The sequence below is a fragment of the Pygoscelis adeliae genome, unplaced genomic scaffold, assembly GCF_000699105.1.
Source record: "Pygoscelis adeliae isolate BGI_AS28 unplaced genomic scaffold, ASM69910v1 Scaffold103, whole genome shotgun sequence".
In the NCBI taxonomy this organism is placed as follows: domain Eukaryota; kingdom Metazoa; phylum Chordata; class Aves; order Sphenisciformes; family Spheniscidae; genus Pygoscelis; species Pygoscelis adeliae.
Genome location: NW_008824723.1, coordinates 220,964 through 232,650, shown reverse-complemented (window position 1 = coordinate 232,650; position 11,687 = coordinate 220,964). Strand labels below are relative to the sequence as shown.

The 11,687-nt window shown below is 46.2% G+C and overlaps 1 protein-coding gene across 1 annotated transcript in view; it reads left to right on the top strand.

Moving 5' to 3' along the window:
* The first annotated feature begins 10,535 nt into the window (after positions 1–10,535).
* Positions 10,536–11,687, top strand: part of HAS2 (hyaluronan synthase 2) — a 19,709-nt gene continuing 18,557 nt past the window's right edge. Inside the window, exon 1 of the mRNA XM_009323329.1 lies at positions 10,536–11,086. The gene's annotated coding sequence lies outside the window, so the exon portion shown is untranslated. The remainder of the gene's footprint in view (positions 11,087–11,687) is intronic.

Genomic DNA, 11,687 nt, shown 5'->3' with positions numbered 1-11,687 from the left:
GTCTTTCATTGCTTTGCACAGCACGCCATTATTTGAGCAACATGAGACTCTGAGTTATCTGTGCAAAGCAAGACTGGCATTCAGGTTTCCAACTGATTCAGCTGTAAATGGAGACCACAGGCACAAGGATCAAATCTTTTTCCTAACAGGGATGATATGACAGTAGGCACTACCAGGCTGCTTATACAACACATACTCCAAACTCAGGTATTCCCAGCAGCTCTCAGCTGAAGGATCACCCTGCTTTTGAGTGCAGAGCTGGCACTGTGGCTGCACAGGGCTGCCAAAGCAGCAGTGCATGGCAAACCCTTTGCCACGTTGGGTTGGTGATGGGCAAAAAGCTAAAGCTCCAGGAGAGGCAAAAGGCTGAAAAGCCCCTCTGAGGCCATAGACACCCATGCATGAGTTAGCATCACTCCAAGCCCCCTCAGCTCTTGTGTGCACCTGCAAACTCCTTTTGAACATGCAGGTGGGGGGTTCTCATTTCTTTGCTACCTCCTATAGGGAACATGTGACACTGCCTCCTGAATCTTCAAGCTTACACTAAGCTTACAATGTTTGTCTGAAATAGGGTAAAAGGGCACAAATCCACCTCTTGGAAAGCAAATGCTGCCAGTTCATTGAAACACATGGCCCTTTACTTCCTCCATAAGAGAAAGTCTAGAGCAGCTAAGCAAACTCAAAGGCAGGATACAAGATAAAGGCAGCTTTGAGAAGAAGGATTTGAGGTTTTATTTTTCCATTGCTCCATTCTAGAAACAACAATCAAACCTCAGGAAGGGGTGAGGTGGCACTCCATCATTACAGATTGTGTGTGTCGGTGCATAGATGCTGTGGAGATCCCTAGCTGGGGCCTGGACCTCAGTTCGAGCATGGAAATTCCCTCAGGAACAGCTCTGTACTTCCTGAGGAAGCAGTGAAAATGTTGTAGGTCTCTGCAACCACTGGTGTTTGTCTACTTTCACAAACGACCTCTTTACATTCACATTCATGCCCACATTTCTTGAATGCAAGAAGCAATTAACATCCCTCTTTTTTCCATTGTTACAAGGAATTGTAACTAAAGGATGGTAACAAATTCCTTCTGTCCCAGGTCCCAGGAGAGAGAAAGCCTTGGTACATCCGTGAGCTGGGGACACGGGAGAGTGAATCTAGGGAAAAGCCACCAGCTGTTCTTTCAGAGCACCGTGAGGAGGCAGGCTGCAGGTCCAAAGTACCCTGCAGATGTGTCTGGAAAGGAAGTGGGAAAAGAAATGTCTGTTAGCTGCGACTTCCCTCGGACCAGGATGGAAAGGGCATGGGCAAAATTTTCTCTTGTTCTCTTGAGAACAGAGGTTTATGAGAAGCTGTCCCCTAATTTAGTTCTGCTTTTCCCATGATTCTCTGCCTCCACTTGGGATGGGTCTCCTTCCAGCGAGGAATACAACTTACACAGATGAAGAAAACCCTCGATCTTCAAAGGGCTGCAGCACATTGCCATAATGCCGTCATAGCATGGTTTAGCCCCATCTATATAGGCAAGATCAAACAGTATCCTGCAGAGTCAGGATGCTATTGCATTACAACATGATTCTTCCCCTTGACAGATTTGGCCAAAAGCCAGGCAACAAAATGGGTCTGCTCGAAGTGAACGGACTTGAAGTCATAGACAGCAGTTAGAGATTTATGCTGCTGCAGTTGCTTCAATCTCCAGCATACCCACATGAGAAATCAAATCAAGACGCTGTCCCCCAGTATTTCAGACTTACCCAGCCATCTGCAAACCAATGATATGAAATTTGTGCCTTCTATGTTATCACTGTAGCTAAACATACTACATTTTTCTTTCAAAAATGTGTTCATCAAGTAAATTAATCATTAATAATAATTAGTATCAGTTAATATTAATCTGCAGAAAATCGGGGTGGGGGGATCCTTTGGGAATATCCCTATGTAACCATATCAAGAAATCATGCTATGCTCTCATTTTCTAATGTAACTGCCCATTCAATGATAGCTTGATAGAACATGGCATAGAGCTTTCTGGTGGCACTTTGCTGCCCAGATGATTTAATAAAAGGGAATCAGCAGGAGGTAGCAACCTGAAGTACCAAGCAATGCCACAAAATCCAGAGATTTTGTGAAGAGATTTTATTTGTCCTTCTTCATACATCTGTACCCTTGATTTTGGCCTTGAAGTCATGAATGTATTTATTATTCCTTGCAATATGCAGAATGAATCATAGAATCATAGAATAGTTTGGGTTGGAAGGGACCGCTAAAGGTCATCTAGTCCAACCCCCCTGCCGTGGGCAGGGACAATCCATCAGTACTGTGGATTGGAGAGGGGAGAGCGAGAGAAATGAACCTGTTAGGGCTTGGTGAACCTAGCAGGACTAGCAGAGGGACTGAGGCCCTTAATACATCTATGTTAAAAGGCCTTGTGTCTGCTGTAATCTGGAATTTGCCAAATGTTTTCTGCATGCATGTAGGATTGAATACAATTGAGTTTATACTGTGTACCCAGCCACCACATCTGAGATGAGTCACAGCCTATGCTAAGCTCAAACCCATTGCAAAAAAAAACGCTGAGGGATTTACACAAAAATATAGACTAGCGTGGCCTGAATGAGTGCATTTCATTGGGTCAAGTGATGGGCTGCAAAATCTTAAGCTGCTGTAACTCAAGTCCTAGCAATCATATGCCTAATATATTACAAAGTCTGTGTCTATCCCAGTAAATGAAATTAATTAGAGTCTGTCCACTGGTGCTGAAGGGTCATGTTATGGTTTGTGTTCTCATGACTGGGCTGGAGCCTGCAGCTGGTTCTGCCTGGCTTGGTACAGTAGACATAGCCTCACATGCTGTCAGATGAGCGTGTTCAAAAGGAAAAAAAATCTTTCTTAACCTCAGAAAGCTGAGACCTCTGCAGGTGACATTAAATGTCATGGGAGGACACAGCTCTCTCCAGTAAGTACTTGCAGACCAGGGACTTGTTAAGTGTCATGTCCAGGAGGACCCTGAGTTCCAGCTGGAGGGCAGATGGCACTTTTTACCACTGGTCACAGAACATGAGTGTTTGCAGAATCACTGGTTAAATAACAGTATCAGAGCATTATGTTAAATTGTGTGTTTGCCTGCATAAACCATTGTGTGAGATACAGAGGGTTACTCCAAAAGGTTAATAAAATCAGTAGTGTAAGGTACGTTTAACCTCTAGAAACAGGCATGTGCCAGGAGCACTGAAGATATTTTAATAGCCGCATCACTGTTGTGCCCTCCAGCCACAGTGGGGAAAAGCCACTCACTAAAACACAGGAAGATGCAATGGGGCACTGTCTCTTTAGCCATGATGCTCCTTTAAGAGTCAGTCCACAACATAACACAACAGCTCTGAATTACCCTCTGTAGGAAGCTGCCATCCTCCACTGACTATGGAAAGATCTTGGAAAAAACATCCAGCCTCCACACACGCTCCCCTCCTGCCCTAACACGCTGTTCCCAGCTCGGGGGATCAGAGACACAGTGGCTGCCTGTAGCCCACAGTGGGGACAGCAGGGTGGCAAGGCTCACAGCTCTCCCTGACAGACGAACGTGGAAGTTCATGCTTCTTCTTGTGGCATTGTTTCCATGCCTGTGTCTACCCGGAGGATTTCCTCTTGCCGTGACCGGCGATGGAAAGACTTTCTCCTGCCATAGGCCAGACAGTCAATATCACTTCAGACTGCAGCGGGCGGCAGCAGGAAAAGCTGAACTCTGCATCAGGGCATGTTAACGCTGCCAAATCTCTGTCGATTCACTGGTAGCTCTGATATGTCACCTACTCCTGTGGCTGTGGTCAGGGAAAAGACCCCCTCATTGTCAAGGCTTCAGTCTGACAACAGGCATGAAAGAGCAGTGTCTTTGAAATCTGCCCTCATAACCAGAACTGAAAACAACATTTTCAGTAAAAGATTAGGAGAGCAAGTTGAACCAGCAGGCTCTGCAGCCTGTCATTACTCACAGGTTTGCTTTGTTATCAGCACGTACATTCAAACGCATGTTTACAAAAGGGCTGTGGCACGGTCGCCCCGTTCAAATCGTGGAGGAAAGCAAGAAAATTATTTGGCTTGTGTTTGCCTGTGATGAGGTCTTGCCTTCTTTGTGTGCAAGCTGCTGGGGATCATTAGTACTCTCTGATATTCGTTATTTGCAAGCAGGCCTGCTCTCTTCAGGTTCATTTCCTGCTCCTCAATGCAACACTACTAGACATTTTCGCACACTCCGGATGCATTGCATAACACGGGGCAAAAATCTTCAGCAACTAAGTGACTGCCTGGCCATCCAATAACCCAAACAGCTCAGCTGTCGTACGCTGCAACCCAGCTTCCTACTCAGACCACAGGCCGAGAAAATCCATGAAGGCCAGAGAGCTCCACAAAGCGGGACCTGCACCCTTCCCACAACCTAACAGTATATCCCAGACAAGAAAAAATATGGGCAAATCCAGACTCCTGGGACAGCAATTGATTGTTAGTGTTGTCACATAAGACGTTGCCGTAGACAAGTGTTTTGGGTCCCATCTTGAGATGCACCCTTCCTTGGTAAGGTCTGCATGTCACAGACACATCGCACAGCCACACTGCTCGGCAGCCAGCTGGGAGGGGCACAGCACCCCACAAGTGCTAGGTTCACTCCTGTTTTTTAGCTACTTTTGATGGACAATGAGTCACTAACTCAGAGCTACTGCTCTGATGTGGGACTTCCAGAGAAAGGAACAAGAGATACATGTGCCCTTTGATTTCTGGTAAATTTTCGTACAACATGGGCAGAAAATAGGTCCCTAAGTTGTATGAGTACAGCTGCATCCCTGGGGGTCTCCTGGGGCAGCTGTACTCAGACGCCTGCAGGATGGTGACCCTTCTCTCACTGAGCTGGTGACGGTAGGAAGGGGCTGTCAATTTAATAATATTCACCTTCCTACCACTGATCTGCAACATGAATCATGTTCTTGGAAAGTGAGCAAGACACCATGTAATTATTTGGGTAAAGTGGCAAGTTTGGGTGAACTGATTGGTAAGTACTAGCAACAGACAAAAGAGCACCCTAAAAATTAATAAAAGGGGTGTCCTGAGCCCCCGCCTAGACCTCATACACTCTAGGAAAGTTTCACTCACTTTTTTAATTTCAGTTAATGAAAATTTCATTTCAATGAAAATTGAAATTCAATGAAAATTGAAATTTCATTTCAATGATTTTTTTTGTAATTATAAACACACATCTTAGAGGGTCCAGATCCCTGTGTCTTCATTCCCATGTGGCAGCTGAGGATGACTGCATTGCCTCAGTTGGCAGCGCTGTTGGGAGGACAACCCCAAACACCAGGCTGGCAGAGGCCAGGGCAACGCTGCAAGCAGGCTGTGACTGGCTGCACCACTTCAGTGCCCTGCCTAGGCAGCAGGGTGATTAATAAAGGCAACTACCTCCAACCAGTTGTGGAGGCTTCTAAAAACCACTATGCTGGTGGGTGTAAAAACCACTATTCTGTCCAGTTTCTCCATCTGAAGGCAGCTGGGAATGTACAGGAGTGTGTCCCCATCCTGTGAGCAGCACATTGGAGGTGAGAGCCCTGACATCCTCCCAGGTAGGAAACTGGTCCTCTTGGGGGATGGTCGGGCTCTCCAGACTGGTCAGGATCAGCCCTGGCAGGAGCTTGGCAGCAGTGAAATAGTGTGGATGAACATGTGCCAACCTTGAGCGGCCTGGCTCTGGTCAGCTTAGTTTACTAGCACAGTCATTGTTTGTAGATCTATCTTTCAATTGCATGTGCTCTTTGTTTTATGTGGTGTTATCTATGGATTCTAAACAGAATCTAATGCTGCTATTTAAAAATAACATCGAGTTGTTCTAAACTGGGCGCTCACTACTGTCACATTAGACTACAGGCATGCGATTAAGTCATTTCTCTTAAATTAGACTTCACAAAAGAAACCTCTAACTGACCCGCTTTTACTTCTATTCCATGCTGGTTACACATTAAAACTCATTACTTCAAACCATCCTGAAAGGCATTTTTGCTGACAATCACAGTCCATTCTAGCCAAGAGTTCTGGACACATCCAAATGTGCATGACTTGTTTCTAGTCTGAACCTGTCTGCTATTAACTTCTAACTGTTGCTTTGAGTTATGGCTTTCTCTGCTATATGAAAGAGAATTTGTTGGAAAGTTTCAATTTTGCCAGAGTGATTTCATTTTAAAGACCAGTGGTTCTCTCCAGATCCTGTAAAGCTTTACTTATAAATATCCTTGGATTTAAATGCCCAGAACACTGGCAGCCTCTAAAATGGTTCTGTATATAGTGAAAACAACCACAGAGTTTTAGGTCTGTCTGCACCCAGTCTTCATGAGCCTCAAACTGCCCACGACATTTATATTAAAATCTGCAAGTGGATTCTCAGTTGCCATAAAATCATAATTTAGGGCATGATTCCGCTTTCACTTCCACCCATATCAGTTTCTGTAACTCTCCCACTTCCAGCAGAATCCGCTACATGTGGAAGTAGGTGTGGAACACACCTGACATGTCAGTCCAGTTGTTGGTAGTTTCATGGAGTTTAGGGATGGAAAGAACTGCTAGATTGCTTAGTCTGACATCCTCATTATGGAAATCCATTTAGTTATTCTTGTACTGTGTCCAACAAATTGCACTGAGCTAAAATGTAGCTTCCAAAAAAGCATCCAGAGGATTTCAAAACATAGGAATCCACCACTCCCCTTCATCGTTCAGACAACCGTTAAAGAAAACTCGCTATTAAATGTGCCTCCTGTTTAGCTTGAATATGTCTACCTTCCACGTTTAGCTTTTCACTGTTACAGGAAAAAGATCCTTATTATCTCTCATTTTCTTACTATGAAGACAACTGTGCATTGCAAACAGTTTGCTTCTTGTTTTTCTTTTTGATAAGCTCTGCACAGTAGCTGATCTGCAATAGAAGAGTCTGTGTAAATCCTTACCTTAAGAGAAGATGCGAGGTAAGAGCCCTTCAGCATGGATAGGCTCAGCCACCTCAGCTTCACTGAGGGACCAGCGCTGTTCATATGTTCCTGGCAGCAATGTTACCAAGGATGCTGTTTAGGGCAGTCCTGCTGCCAGCTGCCACCGGCTGCTCATTTCCACCCGAGAACATCCCTGTGCCCCTCACCCTGGACAGCCAGGTCATACGTGCACATAGGAAATGGCTTTCATGCTTTGTGGCTGTCTTCAACACTGATCAGTTCACTGAAGCAATCAGTTAAGCACTGCAAACTGCTGGTCCAAATGAGGGAGTAGATTGACAGATGTGTATGTGTGTGTGTGTGGTGTATGTTGGGGAGAAGATTGACACATTTAAGGGTGATAGGAAAGAAGAGGCAGGAAAAATACACATGGAGCCATCCCCTCAAGATAAAAGCAAGTACTCAATAGTTGCTGGAGAGTGGCTAACATGCCATCAATTCATCCCCTAATTTGCTCTGCGATAGCCAATTTATTTAACCATAGCCTATGTCAAACTCCCCCCAAAATATATCTTGTCTGGCCTCTGTCAAACAAACCCATTGCCTCATGAGAAAATGAAGTCAGGTTAGTTCATTAAGATTATACTCCTACTGCTGGTGATCATCTATGCCTGCAGACAGTGACAGCCAAGAAGTCCCTCTTCCCCACTACTTGTGATTATAAATCCCAATTAGAAAACAGGATTGTTTGATAATGGTAACCATGTGGACGTAACATAACGTATAAATGTAGATGTGATATACTTCCAATGAAACACATCTACATCTGTTTTCTATAGCACTGCGTAGATTGGCATTAATCATATCCTCCTACTTTTAATTCCTTCCTGGTAGGAGAACCTAGCTTCAGTGACCTACGTTATCCCGCTTGCCCTGACAGCATGATCACACAACATGAGCTATGGCTGAGAAGGAAGTAGCTGTGGACATGAGAGACTCACCACTCCCATTATGTCATTTTCTAAAACAAAGTTTCAGTGTGATTTAAGTGCTGCTATTGCTGCCCTTGTAATACAAGTAGGACACAAAGATTTGTGCCTCACCAGAATCTGTCTCTTGATCCCTGTTCAAACCTAAAGAGCATGGGATTAAGCCAATGGGACACTGTGTATTTCCAGAGTAATATACAGTCATCAGTAGAGGAGACGTGCAGCCTCCAAATTTAAACTATTAAAATGTGGAATACAAAAAATAAGAAATAATAGTTCATTTGTAACAAATGCACATTTGAAAAACTTCATTTGTAACACTTGGTTACAAAAAGAAGAAAAAACCCAAACAAACCCATCCCCCTCAAACCTCATTTCAGAAATTGTCCTAGACGTGAAGTCCCTTGTGCAGGACATAGGTGTCCCTGAATCAAGGCAAGGCAAACAAGTGCCCAGGGAGCCCAAGAGATGCTGGCAGCAACAGCTCTCCAAGGCACAGCTTTGGGGGTAGCCATGTTCAAGGATGGACTTGGGACATCTGTGTTAGACTTAATCATCTCTTGCCTCTGGCAGCATCAGAGAAAGTCTGATGTCAGGAAATCATGCTTTAGGACTCACACAGACGTCGAGGACTTGGTTACGTGTATGATGGTAGCAAAGCTTGGTGATAGCTCCTTGCCTGGCTAAATGACAAATGTTCATCATGTTATAAGCCTGGCTTACACCAGATATTTGGGTGGTAGGAAGGCTAGTGTGGACAGGGGGTTCAGTATCCCTCTTGACACCCTTCTGCCCTCTGGCCCTGCTTGGAGCAGACACTGCAATTTGCCCCTTGCCTGATGAGAGAGCTGTGCTGGGCCTCGTAGCAAAAGGTTGTGTAACAGCGATCATTTGGAGGTGGTTGGAGTATGGGAATGGTGCTGCCTAGGGAGGAAGGCCTGAAAGCCCTGACAGACTTCATGCTTGCTAAGCCATGCTGTACTTTCAAGGACACTCTAAACCATCATAAACCAGATTGCTGCCAAAAGCAGTTGTCCTGCCTTCTCCCTGCCCAAGCTACTTGTTCTTACTTTTTTGCTGCTCCCTCTCCCCAGACAGCTATTTCCTAAGCTAGGTCAGCTCTCCTGACATAGGGAAAGGGACAGTGAGGAGACAGGAATGAGGAGCCCAAAGCAGGAGGAGGGTGAGACAGCTGCTTTCCCTGGCACTGCCAGGTTAAAACAGCCACAAAACTCTGGCTTATACTACAGGCAGACTTGTTATTTGAGGCAGACCAATTGCTCAAGAGCTCGGCTTCGATGCACATCCTAAAGCCACTCTTGCCCTTGGCAGTGACTAAGCACACCCAAAGATTTGACCACTTCCCCAAGGTACCCAAAAAATCTCCAGCCTAGGTAACCACTGACTTTAAACCATTTATTGCATATGAGGAGCCCCCAGAGCGCTGCAGAGTTTTCCCATGCCAGAAGGTAATGACGGGCGATAACTTGGCAAGGAGTCATCACTGGGTTTCCCAACAGTGTCTGGACATGATCCCCTTTGTGGGCCCGACGCCTCCAAGCAGCGACCTTTGTGGTCCTTGAGAAAACAGCTCTGGGGAATGCGAAGCCGATTCCCCCCCATCCTCCCCCGAGGGTCCCTGCCAGGGCACGGCGAGACACAGCAGCATCCAGCCCGGCTCCGCGCACCCGCCCGCACCGGCCCCGCTCCGGCAGCGCATCCCGGCTCTGGGTGTTACCAGGCTCCGTCCTGCTCCTCTCACTTCAACAGTGCCACCTAGTGCCTTTTTAGATAATTTCAAGTGGAAATGGGGTTCGAAAGCGGGGAAATCCGCGTTTGAGGCAGAGAGGAGTTACAAAGGGAAGGAGCCCGCCCGTGGGAGAGAAAGCTGCTGGCAGGCGGCAGACGGTGGGGTGTGCTGTTAAGTGCCGATGCCCCTGGCTAACTGTAAAACCATCAACAGAGCACAGAGTGAACATTTCTGGTTTAAATAAATAAATAAATAAATAAATAAAACCACCACACAATTTTCCAGTTCTTAAATCGTCTAACGTGTTTCCTGGCTTGTTTTAACACAAGCGGCATGGGTATTAATGCCAGTGGGAGCTTCCTTGGGTATTTACTACTGCAAATGTTTCCGAGAGTGAACGGGTAAAGCAGGATTGGAAACGGCGCAGTTCACCCATTCACAGAGGCAATTCCCTTATTAATAAAAACCAGCAGCAGCAAAAACTGTCACAGCCGAATAGGGGCTGTGGGAGGGACGAGTCCCACACCCCAAGCCTAGAGATGCAGGGACTGGGGAAAGTGGGGGGTTCCGCCTAACTGCGGGGCATGAAGGAGAAATCAGGTGGTGGCAACATGTGTGTATTGCATTTCTCTGCAAAATTTGCAACTTAGCTAATTGAATTCCTGCCGCTGAACTGGTCCTTGGCTGAGATCATTTCAATGGGCAGGGTTGGTTTCTTTTTTTTTCCTCCTTACAGGAGTTCCCTCCCCTCCTTCTTCCCATCCTCCGCCTATTAAAACAACTCAAGTCTCACTTGTTAAAAGACCCCATAACGTGGAGGAGGCAGAAAAGCAGCAGCAGCAGGAAAGAAAAAGACGTCTGGAAAATATTACCCGTTTGCTGCTGCTGCTGCTGAGAAACCTCATTGAAACAGTTCCTTGGTCAGCAAGGCATCACCAAAGAGACTATCTGATGCTGTACATCTCTCAAACTTTCAGCCGCTGCCTTGCAACTTCTCCAGGCTCCTGGCTAGCCGGGTTTGAAATAAGATCTTCAGCTTCGACCACGAGAAACTGACTCCTAATTTATTACTTCTAACTTTTTTATTATTATTATTTGAAAAAAAAAAATCCCACAGCTTTGAGCTAGAAACTGAAGCAGAGAAAGACAAATACATGGTAATTGTGAAAACACGTGGGAGAAAATGAGTAGGACTGAATAGCCTTAAACGATTTTTTAAAAAATTTTCATTTTTACTTATTTTTTATTTCTGAGCGTCTCAATAAGTCCCTGAAAAGTGCGATTTGATCTTTTACCTCAAACTTGGAAACTGTTCAGCGGGAGCAACGGTACGTGAGACCACACAGCTGGCTGGAGCCCCTCTATGACCAAAGGACAGAAGGACAAACAAGGTAGGTGATTTATGATTAAGCTTCTGGCACCTCAGAAGACCCTCTCCTCCCATCCCCGGCTATTCAAGGGAGGAAAGATGAAACCGATCCCCAAAATGCGAGTGGGGCTGGGGGAGCATCTTACCGGCTCTACGCTACACCTATTTCAGCAATGAATAGGACCGTAGTGAGGATGAATGAGGTTTTCAGCTTCAACCCCTCCTCCGTGTAATCCGTTTAAGATATTGCTGAGGTTTAAGACTTGGGGAAAAAAACCCGAACCAAAAAACAAAAAACAAAAAACAAAACCCAAACAAACCACCAAAAACCGCCAAACCCAACCCCCCCAACCAAACCTAAAATTAAAATAAAATCGAGCAACAGGTTGGCCAGCCGCGCCGCTGAGCCCAGCGGGGGAGGCGAGACCTGCTCACAGCCCGGGCTGGCTTCTCCCCGGCCGTCCCCTGCCTCTGCGTCCAGGGCCGGGAGGGGGGACGTGACAGGAGCGGAGGGAGGGATGGGACTGCAGGAAGGAAGGCGAGGAGGCGGCGGGCGGGAGGAGGGCTGAAGTCCCGCCTCGGAGGGGAGAAACCAGCGGGACCGAGCTGCCCCGGCGCCGCGC